The sequence below is a fragment of the Dasypus novemcinctus genome, chromosome 1, assembly GCF_030445035.2.
Source record: "Dasypus novemcinctus isolate mDasNov1 chromosome 1, mDasNov1.1.hap2, whole genome shotgun sequence".
Lineage (NCBI taxonomy): Eukaryota > Metazoa > Chordata > Mammalia > Cingulata > Dasypodidae > Dasypus > Dasypus novemcinctus.
This window is the reverse complement of record NC_080673.1, coordinates 137,133,182-137,148,026: the sequence shown is the minus strand read 5'-3', so window position 1 is coordinate 137,148,026 and position 14,845 is coordinate 137,133,182.

The window sequence follows — 14,845 nt, the reverse complement described above, 5'->3', positions numbered from 1 at the left end:
ATAAGGGAAAAAACTGATAAATTTATCTTCACATTATTACAAGTTTTATGGAATAGTATCAAAGCATTTAAACAAACCAAATGTTGAAAGAAACATTTTGATGGTAAATGTGCTACAAAGAAATGGTAGCATAAGGATAACTTGCTATTATGATGACACATAACAGTTTTAAATGAGCTTCATCAAAGTTTGAAAAGACAAATTATTGGAAAGTATATTTATGGTAAATGAAATAGAAGTGACCAATAAACTTATGATTTGTTAAATGCAATGAAGAAAAACAAGAAATTTTCTACTTAAGTAACAGAATTTATTACTGTAAATACTAAAGTTAAATAGACAGTGCTGAACAATGTTGGCTTTACACTATTCCCCAATATTAAAAATGTACCATATTTATTTTTATACAGTTTTATTGAAGTATTATCATTCATACATGCAGAAATATAAACAATAAGTGTATAGTAAAAGTTGTGAACTTAGAAAATAAACATGCATATCATTATACACGGCTCCTATACACCACCCGACAACTACCACCTTGCATTATTGTGAAACATTTGTTACAAAGTATGAAAGAGAATCATCAAAATAATACAACCAACTATAGTCCATATTTTACATTTGGTGTATTTTCCCTCAACCTAATTATTAACACCCTGTATTAGTATTATATATTTGTTATAGTTCATGAGTGAACATGCTCATATTCATTTTGTTAATCACAATTCATCTTCCTCCTCAGGATACCCTATGTTATACAGTCCCATGTTTTGTACAGTCCATTCAAAGTGTGCACTTTGTGACTCTCCTTGTCACCACAGAATGGTGCTCTCATCACTTCAGTGAATTGTAGAACATTGTCATCACTCCACAAGAAAAAATGCCGTACCCCTTACATTTCCTGTGGCACTCTGAGATTATGTTATGAATCGCAAGAGGAGAAAGATTATGTTTGTAAAGTAAGCTATTCCTCTGGGCCTATTGCCCTTTGATTGCATTAATTCAGCTGAAGTGTCTTTGATTAGATTATAAGATCACTTTAAGGCTTTTGATTTGTCTATGTTAGTAAGGCATAACTCAGGTTGGGTTTCTGCCCCCTTACTGGGTCTGACACAAAGGGAAACACAGAGAAAGACTGAGACAGACACAGGAAGAGGAGCTCTGTCATCTTTGATCCAGCTTGTGAAAGAAAGGAGAGGGCTCGAAGACCTGAGGCCCAGAGAAAGGCTCAGCCATCTGCCTGATAACTTAGAGCAGAAATTGGGCAGAGAGTGGAACAGCGAAGACTGATACAGGAAGCCTTAAGAGAAAAGCCCTATGCCAGTTTGAAGCTTAAATCTGGAAGAAAGCAGAGCAGCTGAGCCGCAGAGGAAAGACTGTAGGGGAAGGAGAAATCAGGCAGAGATTGCCTGCCATCTTGCTTCAACATGGAGCGGCTGACTTTGGTGAGACAGTGCCTCTTATGGTGCATTGAGCTGGAATTTTCACAGCCTTGGACCTGTAAGCTTTTACCCCACATAAACACGCATTATAAAAGACAACACATTTTCTTGTACTTTGCACTGTCAGGCCTTTGACAGACCAAATCATTCCCCTATTGTTGTCTTTTAGATTTGTTGTAATATATTCTTTGTCACTGCTGCAAAAATATTACAATATTACTATTAACTATCATCATAGGTTACATTAATTGTAACTTTCCAGTGTATCACCATGTTCTTAACACTTTGTAAAAGTAGAAAATTCCTATATTTATATACTCTTATCCATAGTCTGCATCCACCACCCAAATCACTGTTATACATTCCATAGATAGTTCTCTGGGTTCCTTGCAATCCACCTTTACAATCATAGACTACCTTTTCAGCCACAATCACATTTATAAATCAGCAGTGTTAGATCAAAGAACAGGTGACCAATGAACTTAGGATTTATTAAATGCAAAGCAAAAAACAAGAAGATATTTTCTACTAATGCTGATTACTCATATTAGTGAGATCATACAATATTTGTCTTTTTATGCCTGACTTTTTTCACTCAACATTTTGTCTTCATGGTTCATCCATGTTGTCACATGTATCAGAAAGTCATTACTTTCACAGCTGAATAATATTCCATTCCAAGCATATAGCATATTTTGTTTATCTATTCATCAGTGAGGGACATTCAAGTTGCTTCCATGTTTTGGCAATTGTGAATTGCCGAAAACGTGTGCAAATATCACTACAAACATGTGAAAATATCTGTTTGAGTCCCTGCTTTCAATTCTTTTGCATTTATACCTAATGGTAGGATTGCTGGGTCATATGGTAATTCTATAATTAACTTTCTGAGGAACTGCCAAACTGTCTTCTACAGTGTCTACACCATTTTACATTTCCACCAGCAGTGAATGAGAATTCCTATTTCTGCACATCTCCTCTAATGCTTGTAATTTTCGATTTTTTACTTGCAGCCATTCCAGTGGGTGTTAAATTATATCTCATTGTGTTTTTGATTTGTATTTTCCTTAAGGCTAATGATATTAAACATTTTTTAGATATTTTTTTGGCCATTTTTGTATCTTCTTTGGAGAGATATCCATTCATGTCTTTGGCCTTCTTTGTATTAGGCTGCTTGTCATTTCTTGTTTGGTAAAGAATTTTTATATTTTCTGGATATTAAGCCATTATTAGATATGTGGTTTCCAAATATTTCTTCCAAATATTTTCATCCAGGCTGTGATTTTACTTTCATGATAATATCTTTTGAGGTGCAACGATTTTTAATTTTGAGAAAGTCACATTGATTTATTTGTCTTTTGTTGCTTGTGATTTGGGTGTAAAATCTAACAAACTCTTGCCTAATACAAGACTCTGAAGATGATTTCCTAGATTTTCTTCTAAGAGTTTGATAGTTCTGTCTCTTGTACAAGGCTTATGATCAATTTTGTGTTTATTTTTTAATAAGGTGTGTGTAAGGGTCCTCCTTTTTATTCAAAGTGTAGATTCAGTTTTTCAGTACCATTTGTTGAAGAGATTATTCTTTACAAATTGAGTGGATTTTACCCCTTGTCAAAAGCAGTTGGGTATAAATACAAAGGCTATTTTCTGAGTTTCAGTTATATTCCTTTGGTCTTTATGTCTGTCCTTTTGCCATTACTCTATTGATTTGATTACAGCGGCTTTGGAATAAGTTTTAAGATTGGGAGATATGAATCCTACCATTCATTTTACTTTTTAAACACGGCTTTGTTTGTTCTGGGTCCACTTAATCTTCCATATAAATCCAATGATTGATTTTTCCATTTCTGCAAAAGAGTTTTTAGAAATTTTGATTGGGATTGCATTAAATGTATAAATTTGTTTGGGCAGGATTGACATCATGACAATATTTAGTCTGCCAGTCTGTGAACTTGGCAAATCTTCTCATTTATTTACATCCTTTTTTGATTATTTTTTAGCAATATTTTGTAGTTTTCTGTGCAAAATTCATTAACATTCTTGGTTAGATTAATTCTTATATATTTGATTTAGTTGCTATTGCAAATGGAATTTCTTTTGACTAATTGCTTTTCTTTTAGTTTATCATCCCCCTTCCCCTAGGTGGTTTTTGGAAACTGAGGCACAGTGGCCTCTCAAGGAGAGATGTGCTGTCTGCATGCTAGTGCTGTCTCCATGGCTATGCTTGCAACCTAAGGAATGCGGTAATTAAGAGTTCCCAGCAAATAGGGAAAAGCTGTTAAAGGCTGAAAGAAAAGATGAGCACATACCTTTTGTAGTGAATAGAACACTTAGACTTTGTACCTTGAGATAAGATTTTTTAAAATTCCTTAGACTATGGGAATGCTGATAGTTAATAGTGTTGCTGCTTGATGACACGTAGGCTATGTATTTATGCTTATTGGCATGTAGGCTATATATGCCTGCTTCTTGGCATGTACACTGGGGTATATAAAGAGCCCCTTGAAAACAATAAAGTTGTCTGAGGAGCTATTACTCGCAGACCCCCTTATCCCAACTCTCTCGTTTTTTCTCTTTGTTTCCTTCTCCCTTTTCTCTTTCTTTCATTCCTGATACTCTTCGGGTCCAAATCTCCAGCATCTGGCACCCAACGTGGGGCCTGAAGAAGTTAGTGAGGCTTCCAAATCAGTATCGGGAACTGCAGAAAAGACCTCATTGAGGGTCATGTGATGTCCAAGGTAGAGTGACTCAAGTCTTCTTTTAAGTAAGTAACATTTTCCGCGAAGTCATCAGGGTAATGCGTAATCAAATGGGACATGTGGAAGCATATTCGCAAGCGTTAGGAACTTTACTGAAAGTTAATGGGGTGCCTGTAAAAAGGTATGAATTACTAGAATTGTTTGCTTTAGTACAAAAGTACTATTGCTGGCTTCAGCCTCAGGGGCGTAATGTTTTAAATTTAAAACAGTGGAGATGTGTAATAAAAGCTTTACAAAGAGCATATCAAAAGAGGGAATTTATGCCATTATCAGTATGGGCCTTATGCCACCAGATAGCGGCAGCTTTACATCCTCTACAGTCTGAAGGAGAGAAAGATGAAATTACTATATTTCCTAAGCCCATAAGTAAATTTGAAATGAAAGAAAGTAAATTGGAACGAGAACAGGAGCTTGAGGTGCCCAGTATAGTCTTAAAAGAGTAGTAACCCAAAAATGTGTGTTAATGGTCTGTCTAAACTTCTAAATAAGAGCTTAGCTACATTTATGCTGCTCAAGTTATCTTAACTGATTGCTGATAACTAATAAAAATGTTTCCAAGCACAAGCTTGCATGTTACAGGCAACATGGATTCCAGAAGAAATCTTAAGAAGCACAATCTAAGATGTGATATAACAGAGAATGTAAAAGCAGTTATACCAAGAAAGTAAGAATTATGAGTCAATTATAAACTGCATGTTTCTGTTAATGTGTTGTAATTGTTTTGTATTTGTCTGTTTGTTCAATGTCAGTGTATATTTTGATACCTCTGGATGGTAATATAAATTAATAAGTAAAAATTTTTAAAAGAGCTCTATTCAAATGGCCAAAAATTAAATAAATGCTTATATTAATACATAAGTTTAAATGTTAATATCTACAATGATAAAAATTGTAAGTTTTGATTAACAAAATTACTATAAGTCTTTTCATAAAAAATGGTTCTTACCTAGATTGAAATAAATAGTTTATTTTTCTTCACAGGTTAAAATGAAGGATGTAAAAGTTAAAATGAATATTAAAGAAAGTTAAAAGTTTGTAGGAATGCTGACTGAAATTTAATACATTTTTTCTAAAAGGTGTGTTTTGCCCTAAAGTAGGATGGCTAATTTTCATAAACTCTTGGAACTTAAATGCATGTAGTAAGTTGTAGAAGGTATTGTGGTAACTTTAAGTAAGGGAATGTGTTCTGTGAAGGTAAAATTTGTCTTAAAGTAATATAATTATAGTCTATATGGTTATAAATAATTTTAAGAAGTTTAATGAAGCATTGTTTAAATTAAGGTATTTAAATGGCTAATTCCAAAAAGTCATTATTAAATAAAACCTGAATGGATAATACTAATAAACAAAAGGTAATTTTATAACAGGAAAACTTGTTGGCAGCTAGTCTCCCCTGCCAACTTGCTTCTAGGGGACTGTTTCTAGTATTGCATGCTAAGTATTTAAAGTGAAGAAAAATTAATTATTTTAACAAGCTTATTTAGTGTTGATGGTAATTAAACATTGTAAGAAGTTTGCCTGGTAACATAGTATGTAGGATATATGGAATGTGTTTTTTGTTAAGGAAACAGGAGATAATTTTGTCCTACGATAAAATGATTGATTATTGGGAAAGAGTAAAATGTGGGTCAAAACCTGAATGAATACTGAAAGTGTAGAAGATTTGTGGAAAAGAAATTTTTATGATTTAAGTGGAGTAAGATCTGATGGGTCTGTCTATAAAGTTTTAAAAGGTTTAGTATCAAGTATATACTAATGCAAAGATAAAATCTTTGTCCTTTTTCAAAGTCTCTCAAGTCATTAGTCTGTTTTAGTAAGTTTCCTGAATAATCAGTATACAAAGAAAGTCTGTTTTATCAAAACAGCTTCTTGTGCTTTAACCTCATCATTTTCTCAGTGTTTGAAGAAGACAGGATCTTATCTCTTTTAAAGGAAAATAATGTTTAAACCTGCTTTCTTTTTATTCCAAACTGATTAAAGAGATTTGTTCTTTTACCTTGAAAGAAAAATAAGTAAAAATAAAAATAGTAAATAAGTAAAAATAAAAATATTTAAAAAAGTAACAGCTAAGTTCATTTAATACGTTATAAGTTAAGTAGAGAATGTTTAAAAATGTTATAAAATTAACAAGATTTTTTAACCCCCTGTTAATTAAAGTTGTATGGGTAAAAGTTATAAAAAGGTATGTGTCACAGAAACAACCTCTTGTCATAAATTAAAATAATAACACTGTAGTATGCAGCAGGCTCAAATATTGCTAGTTTGTTGCAAAAAAACTAATATCCAACTATGTCACCATCACTTTGTTTTAAAACATGGTAAGACTTTCTTTAGTATTTCCTTAGGCAAGTCAAGCCAGCCTGCATTCTCCTACCTGTAGAAAAGTCAACAGTGGACTTTTGCAGTGCTTCCCCAAGGTTGTGTGCATAGCCCAACCATCTGTCCTGGCATGGTGATAATAATTAAGCTGCATAGAAAAAATCAGTGGCTGAAACTCTCCTGATGACATTATGTTAACCAGTAATCCTTTTCTCAGAATTAAAAAAAAAAAACAAAACCAGAGACACTATCTTACCTTCACAGAGCCTGAGCTAAGCAAACAATTGGGGCAGGCTGCAGGGTCCCTGCTGCTCTATCATATTCTTCAATGATGTTTCGTTTGGTAGAACAAAACTATCACCTACTGTAATTGATAAAGTACAATGTTTTCTCATGTTAATGTAGTTTGTAATAATGTTGAAGTGCTAAAAATCTTTCATCCCTCATTTAGCTCAAATATTAAAACCATTGTATGTATTAACTGGGAAAGGTCCTTCATGGAAGTAGGAAAGCCTCCAGCAAGCTGCTTTTTAAATAATAATAAAAGGAAGGTAAATTGTGGACATTAACTTAGCCTGTGAGTTGGATGTAGCAAACAACCATATTGGCTTAGGGTGGAGTTTGTGGCATAGCCAAGAGAGCACATTGAAGAACAGTTAAATAGTCAGGTTACTGATTTAGAATCTGCTGTTTCGCATATTGGAGATTAATTGTATAATTTAAATTTGTTAAGGGGATTGAAATGTGATTGGAATGAAAGCAACTTTTGTATTACTCCTCTTGCCTATAATTCATCTGATATAGAATAGGGAAAAATTAAGAATCATTTTCTGGGCCATAAAAATAATCTCTCTGGAAATAATGGAATTACAAAGAAAAATATTAGAAATGTCTCAAAATCAAATTCATGTAGCCAATGATAAGAATATTTTCTCAAATATAATTTCACATATTACAAAATTTAACCCAGTTAATTCGTGGAAATCACAGCATTTCCTGTCAGCTTTAGGAATAGGGCTAATCATATTTGTTCTGTTGCTCATGATTCTCGCCTGTGTCGGACAGTGATTTCAAAGAAAATTGCAAAGCATAACAGCCATGGGACATGCAAATAATCTGGTGCTAGCAAAAGCACTTCAATAATTTCCCCAAGTCGAAGAGCTTGGCCAGTAGTCAATGACAGGTAAGACTCTCAGAGGAGGGCAACCTAAGACAAGCACGGTCACCTCGACTAAAACAAAAAGGGGGAGATGTTGGAAACTGAGGCACAGTGGCCTCTCAAGGAGAGACATGCTGTCTCCATGGCTATGCTTGCAACCTAAGGAATGCAGTAATTAAGAGTTCCCAGCAAATGGGATGAAGCTATTAAAGGCTGAAAGAAAAGATGGGCACATACCTTTTTTTTTTAAGAAATTCTTTTTTTAAAAATTAATTAATTAATTAATTTCTCTCCCCTCCTTCCCACCCCGGTTGTCTTTTCTCTGTCTACTTGCTGCATCTTTTTTGTCCGCTTCTGTTGTCAGTGGCATGGGAATCTGTTTCTTTTGTTGCGTCATCTTGTTGTGTCAGTTCTCCATGTGTGCGGTGCCATTCCTGGGCAGGCTCAACTTTCTTTTGCACTGGGCGGCTCTCCTTATGGGGTGCACTCCTTGTGTGTGGGGCTCCCCCATGCGGGGGACACCCCTGCATGGCAGGGCGCTCCTTGCATGCATCAGCACTGCACATGGGCCAGCTGCACACAGGTCAAGGAGGCCCGGGGTTTGAACCAGGGACCTCCCATGTGGTAGACAGATGCCCTAACTACCAGGCCAAGTCTGCAGCCTAAGAGCATACCTTTTGTAGTGAATAGAACACTTAGACTTTTTACTTTGAGATAAAGATTTTTTAAAATTCCTTAGACTGTGGGTAATGCTGATAGTTAATACGTGTTGCTGCTTGATGACACGTAGGCTATGTGTTTATGCTTATTGGCACATAGGCTACGTATGCCTGCTTCTTGGCACGTACCCTGGGGTATATAAAGAGCCCCTTGTAAACAATAAATTTGTCTGAGGAATTATTACTCACAGACTCCCTATCCCAACTCTCTCATTCTTTCTCTTCGTTTCCTTTTCCTTTTTCTCTTTCTTTCATTCCCGCTACCCTTCGGGTCCAAATCTCCAACAGGTGGCTCTCTTGTTTGTCTGCTCATTGTTTGCTTGCCTTTCTAGGAGGCCCTGGGAATTGAACCTGGGGCCTCCCATGTAGAAGGTGAGTGCCCTGAGCCACATTTGCACCTCATGCCTGTGAGATTGGCAGGCTGTGGCATCTGCTTGTTTAGGCATCTGCTCATTGCATTGGGTTTGGCATCTAGCTTGTTGTGGTGGGTATGGCATCTGGTCATTTTCCTTAGGAGGCATGGGTCCTGAACCCAGGAACTCACATGTGATAGGCAGAGGCCCAACTTGTTGAGGCACATCTGCTTCCCATGTAGATGGAATTTATTGTCCTGATTTCTTTTTCTGATTGTTTATTGTTTGTATTTAGAAACACAACTGATTTTTGGGTATTGATCTTGTACCTACCCACATTGCTGAAACCATTAATTAGCTGTTGGACCTCTGTGTTTTATCAGGATTTTCTGTATATAGGGTTATGTCATCTGCCAATAAGGAACATTTCACTACTTCCTTTTCAATATGGATTGCTTAAAATCATTTCCTGCATAACTTCTGTAGCTAAAACTTCCATTACACTGTTGAATAACAGTGATGATAGCAGGCATCCTTGTGTTGTTCCTGACTTTACAGGTATTCAAATGTAGGATGTTAGCTGTTGGTTTTTCATATATACCATTTTCAAGTTGAGGGAGTTTCATTCTATTCCTAGTGATGTAAGTGTCTTTATCAAGATAGTGTGCTGGATTTTTTTCAAAAGTTTTTTACCACATTAATCGAGATGTCCGTTTTTTTTCTCCCTTCATTCTGTTAAAGTAGTGAATTACATTGTTTGGTTTTCTTATGTTGACTATCCTTGCATAACAGGAATAACCCCAAATTGAGCATGTTGTATAATTTTTAAAAATGTACTGTTGGAGTTAGTTTGTTAGTATATTGTTGATGATGTTTGCATCTATATCCATAAGAGATTTTACTCTATAATTTTCTTTTCTTGTGATATCTTCATTTGGCTCTGGTATGAGGGTGATGTAGATCTTTTTGAATGAATTAAGGAGTGCTCCCTCCTCTTCATTATTTTGGAAGTGTTTGAGTAGAATTGGAGTTAAGTCTTCTTGGAATATTTGGTGAAATGTCATTGTGAACTTATCCAGTCTAGGGTTCTTCTTTGTTAGGAGGTGTTTGATTACTGATTCAATCCCTTTACTTATTATTGGTTTGTTAAGATCTTCAGTCTGTATATGTTGTTTGTGTATTTCTAAACTTTGTCCATTTCATCTAGTTTATCTAATTTATTTGTGTAATATTGTTCATAGTATACTCTTATAGTTCTTTTTATTTTTCTGGGGTTATTAGTAATGCCCCCTTCTTTATTTTTGATTTTCTTTCTTTTTTTAATTTTAGACTGGGTAAAGATTTTCAATTTTATTTCTCTTTTCAAATAACACATTTTCAGTTTTGTTGATACCTTTATTGTTTTCTGTACTCTGTCATTTATCTCTCCTTTATACTTGTTAGTTCCTTCTTTCTGCTACGTTTGGGTTTAGTTTACTCTTTTTCTAGTTTTTCCAGTTTTGAGGTTAGATTTCTTGTTTGATATCTGTCTTCTTTTTAATGTAATCATTTAGAGAAATAAATGATCAGTACTGGCTTTGCTGTATCCCATAAGTTTTGGTTTGTGGCATTTTCATTTTCATTTGCCCCAAGATATTTCCTAATTTCCTTTGTGAGTTCTTTAAACCATATTTATTTAAGAGTATATTGGACTTACTGAAATATGGCATTGGAGTTGGTAGGCAGGGCTCAACTCTCTAACACAAACAATGGGGGAAGTTCAAAAAGCTATCTGAGGGAGCTGCTTTGTGGATCTGCAGACCAGGAGAGTGCTGTGTATTATTCAGGAGGGAGGGGGACAAAAAGACAAAGAGACCAAAGAAAAACCATGAGTTACTCACCCCTGTGGCTGGGAGCAGCACATATACCGAACCCTCAGGTCAAATAGCCTTGGTAAAACCCTTTACTCACTTTAGTTAACTGTGTTGGGAAAGAAAGCCCTCCTTTTTGGGAGGAGGAAGCGTCTGGCAAAGGATGAAGAGTGATATCTCTTCAGTGAGTTTGGTTAACTAAGGCCCCTTTGAATTTCAAAAACACCCCAGCCAGCACTGAACCTCTCCCCAGGGAGAGGTTTGGGAGTATCTGGTCAGGCAGGCTGTCATACCCTAGTGTCCTGGGACAGAAAAGAACTAGGAGAGAAGGAAAAGAAGGAGATGCCTGGCAAACTGTTAGAAACCCAACTCACCTGAGGGAAAAGAGGACAGGAAGAGCCTGATAAGATTTCAGAAGCCTACATAATCTGTGGAATGGGTGTACCTCAGTGGAGGAATGAGTCCTCACATACGCTAGGTCCCTTGTTTGATTGCTGGTGCCTGCTAAGAGAACCAGTGAGTGACCCCGGGGATTGTCAGGGACCCAGCTGTCACTTTGTGACAAGGAACTTATAGATTGAGGTTTTTTTTGTTTTAGGTTTTTTGATCAGTTTTTAAAATATTTATTGTCATTTTATGTTTTTTCTTTATTTTTTTTCTCTAAAACTGGGTACCTTACTTGTGGAGGGAAGGCTGCATGGAGATTGATTTGTGAGCATCAGTAGCCTGAGATGGGTTTCCAAGGGCCTAAGAGGGAAGCCTGTCTTTCCTGGGTTATGTTTTTGTTTTTTCCTCTTTATTTGTTTCTCTTTTATATTTTCCTTATTTTTTTCTCCTTATTTTCTCTATTTCTTTTCTATCTTTCATTTTTCCCCTCTTCCACTGCTTTTCTTTTACTCCATCTTCCCTTAATAGGTCTTTGTTTTTCTTCTTCTTGTCAACTTTCCAGTGCTTTATTTTATTCTTTTTTTCTGTTGTCTTTTCTTTATTTCACCTTTTAATCTTCTTCCTTTGTATTGATTATGGTTTTTCATTCCTATTACTTATTTCTCTGACTCTTTTATAGTTCCATTTTCTATCTTTTCTATTATTACTATTATTCTTTTTCTCATCCTCATTGTTTTTATCCTATGCTCTTAATATTTTTAAAGGGAACATGGACAACTACAGGATATTGAATAAGTGGAACTAATGGTCAAAGTGGGCCCCCTTAACAGAAAAGAAAACAAAGTAAACCTCTAGAGTGAAAGAAAGTTAACCATATGAATCAGCCTATCAGAGTATAAACAAATACCTAGGCACTAACAAAAAATTATAAAACATACTGAGAAACAGGAAGACATAGCCTAGTCAAGTGAACAAACTAAAAAACAGGAAGTGTTTCAGAATGTGCTACAATTGATCATGGATGACCAACAAATGTCATGAGTCAACATAATAAAATGAAGGAAGTGACAAAGAATATTAAGAAGACACCAAGGAAATATACTGAGAAACTGTAAATATACATAAAAATATAATGGATCTGATGGTGATGCATGGCACAATGCAAGAAATCAAAAATATGCTGGACGCATGTAAGAGCAGATATGAACAGGTGGAGAATAGAATTAGTGATGTTGGAAATGGTACATCTGAAAGCAGACAGATACTAGAAAAGACAGTTAAAAAGATAGAAAAAGTTAAGTAGAGACTCAGGGAATTGAATGACAACATGAAACACAAAAACATATGCATCACAAGCATCCCAGAGGGATAAAAGTAGGGAAAGGGAACAGAAGGAGGGTTGGAGAAAATATTGGCTGTACATTCCCCAACTCTTTTGTGGGACATGAATTTACATGTCCAAAATTTGGAGTGGACTCCAAACAGTAAAAATCCTGGCAGTCTTACACAGAGACATACTTATCAAATAATCAAATACTCAAAAACAGAGAATACTAAAAGCAGAGAGAGAAAAGAGATCCTTCTCATACAAGGAATGCTCAGTAAGATTAAGCACTGATTTCTCATCTGAAATCATGTGCATTAGTCAGCCAAAGGGGTGCTGATACAAAATACCAGAGATCTGTTGGCTTTTATGAAGAATATTTGGGGTAGAAACTTATTTACCAGACCATTAAGCATGTTAGTTCCCTCACCATAGTCTTTTGCTATGTGATGCAAGATGGCTGCCAACATCTGCAAGGGTTCAGGCTTTGTGGGTTCCTCTCTTCCTAGGGTTCCTTCCTCTCCAGGCTCAGCTACTCTGCTCTCTCCATAAGGTCAAGTGTACACTGTCAGATGAATGGCTCATCTCTCTTCCTGGGGCATCTGCCATGTCTAATGAAGCCTTCTCTCCTTGTTCATGTGTCTGCTGCTCTGTGTGTTCACTTCCTGGACCTCCAACATTAAAGCTCCAAACTCCTTTCCCTGTGGTCCAGTTTGTGATTCCACACTTACCAAGGGGGAGGGGACTCAATGGCCTATTGGCATGGCCCAGTCCAAGCCTTAATCATTACTTAAGTAAAAATGAAACTCCTGAATCCAATAAGATGTAATATGCCCAGAGTTACATTCCAGTTTACAAACATAATCCAATAATTGCTTTTGGAATTCCTAAACTCTGTCAAACTGCTACACTCCACCCTTTCTTTTTTTAATAATTTTTGTCTTTATTTTTTTAATGTCACATTAAAAAAATATGAGGATCCCCATATATCCCCTACCCCCCTCATCCCACTTCTCCCATATCAACCTCTTTTATCATCATGGGACATTTATTGCATTTGGTGAATACATTTTGGAGCACTGCTGTACCACATGGAGAATGGTTTACATTGTAGTTTACACTCTCCCCAAGTCCACACAGTGGGCCATGATGGGACATACAATGTCCAGCAACTGTCCCTGCAGTACAACCCAGGACAACTCCAAGTCCTGAAAATGCCCCCACATATCTCTTCCTTCCTCTCCCTACACTAAGCAGCTACCATAGCCACTTTCTCCACAGCCATGCTACATTTTCTTCCATTACTAATCACAGTAGTTCCAGAATAGAATATCAGTAAGTCCACTCTGATCCATGTGCTATTCCTTCATCCTGTGGACCCTGCGATGGTTATGTTCACTCCACTTCTATATTGAGAGGGGGCTTAGATTCCACATGGATGATGGATGCAATTCTCCTGCTTGCAGTTGTAGGCACTCTTGGCTCCCTGGTGTGATGGTTGACTTTCTTCACCTCCCTGTTAGCTGGCCAGGGTAAGTTCAATAAACCAGAGGGTAGGAGTTGCAAGTCTGCTGAGGCTCAGGCCTGGCTATCACGTGGACAGTCCGGAGATTCAGGTCCCATGAGTATACAGCAAGCCCCAGCATTAGCCACAGATCCAGTAAAAGTAGCAGAGGCTTGTGAACAAAGATCACATATCAGTCCAACTCCATCACACTCGGAAACACAAATTCCAAAGTAGGGCCAATTGACATGACACTGAACTCCATCTGCCATGTCCATAGAACCTGTGGGTCTCTGTAGCCCTCAGAAGTACCAATACCTAGGCTTGAATTTACTTTGGCTGTCTCTGGGACCCTGTTGAGGCATGCATAAGGGCAACCCCTCTGATGACCTTCTGACTCTTTTTTTTGGAGACTCAGCCATATAAACTCATTTGTCCTTTTCATTTCCCCCCTTGTATTCAAGGTCAAAAAACATTTTTAACACCTGATATTACATGTAGGCTGAGATATTCTGCTGGTTGAGTTGACCCTTTTATTCAAGGTCTTTTTCTAGTTACATCATCAGCTGGTACTCGGTAGTAATCCCTCAGCACCAGGGAGTGATGTCCCATGCTGGGGAGAAGGTAATGCATTTAACATGCTGAGTTTGGCTTAGAGAGTGGCCACATCTGAGCAATATGGAGGCTCTCAGGAGGTAACTCTTAGGCACCCTACAGCTCTAGGCCTAGTTCATATTTCAGATGCACAGGCTCATAAACATGGTCATCAGTATCAAGGGCTCATTGTTGGAACATCCTTCTTTATTGGTCTTTGCCATTGCACTTGGGGGATTGTTGCTGTTCCATTGGGGAATGTGATAGAACTCCCCTGGCTAGGAACTTAGCACTCCACCCTTTGAATTCCAAAAATGCATACAATATTTTAAAAAACCTTATTTCAGTAGCAATACTAAGTACAAAATCATATCACAATCAGTTTATGAAGTAGTTTGTCTTGAGACAAAGTCCCATCTGCTGTAGACCTCT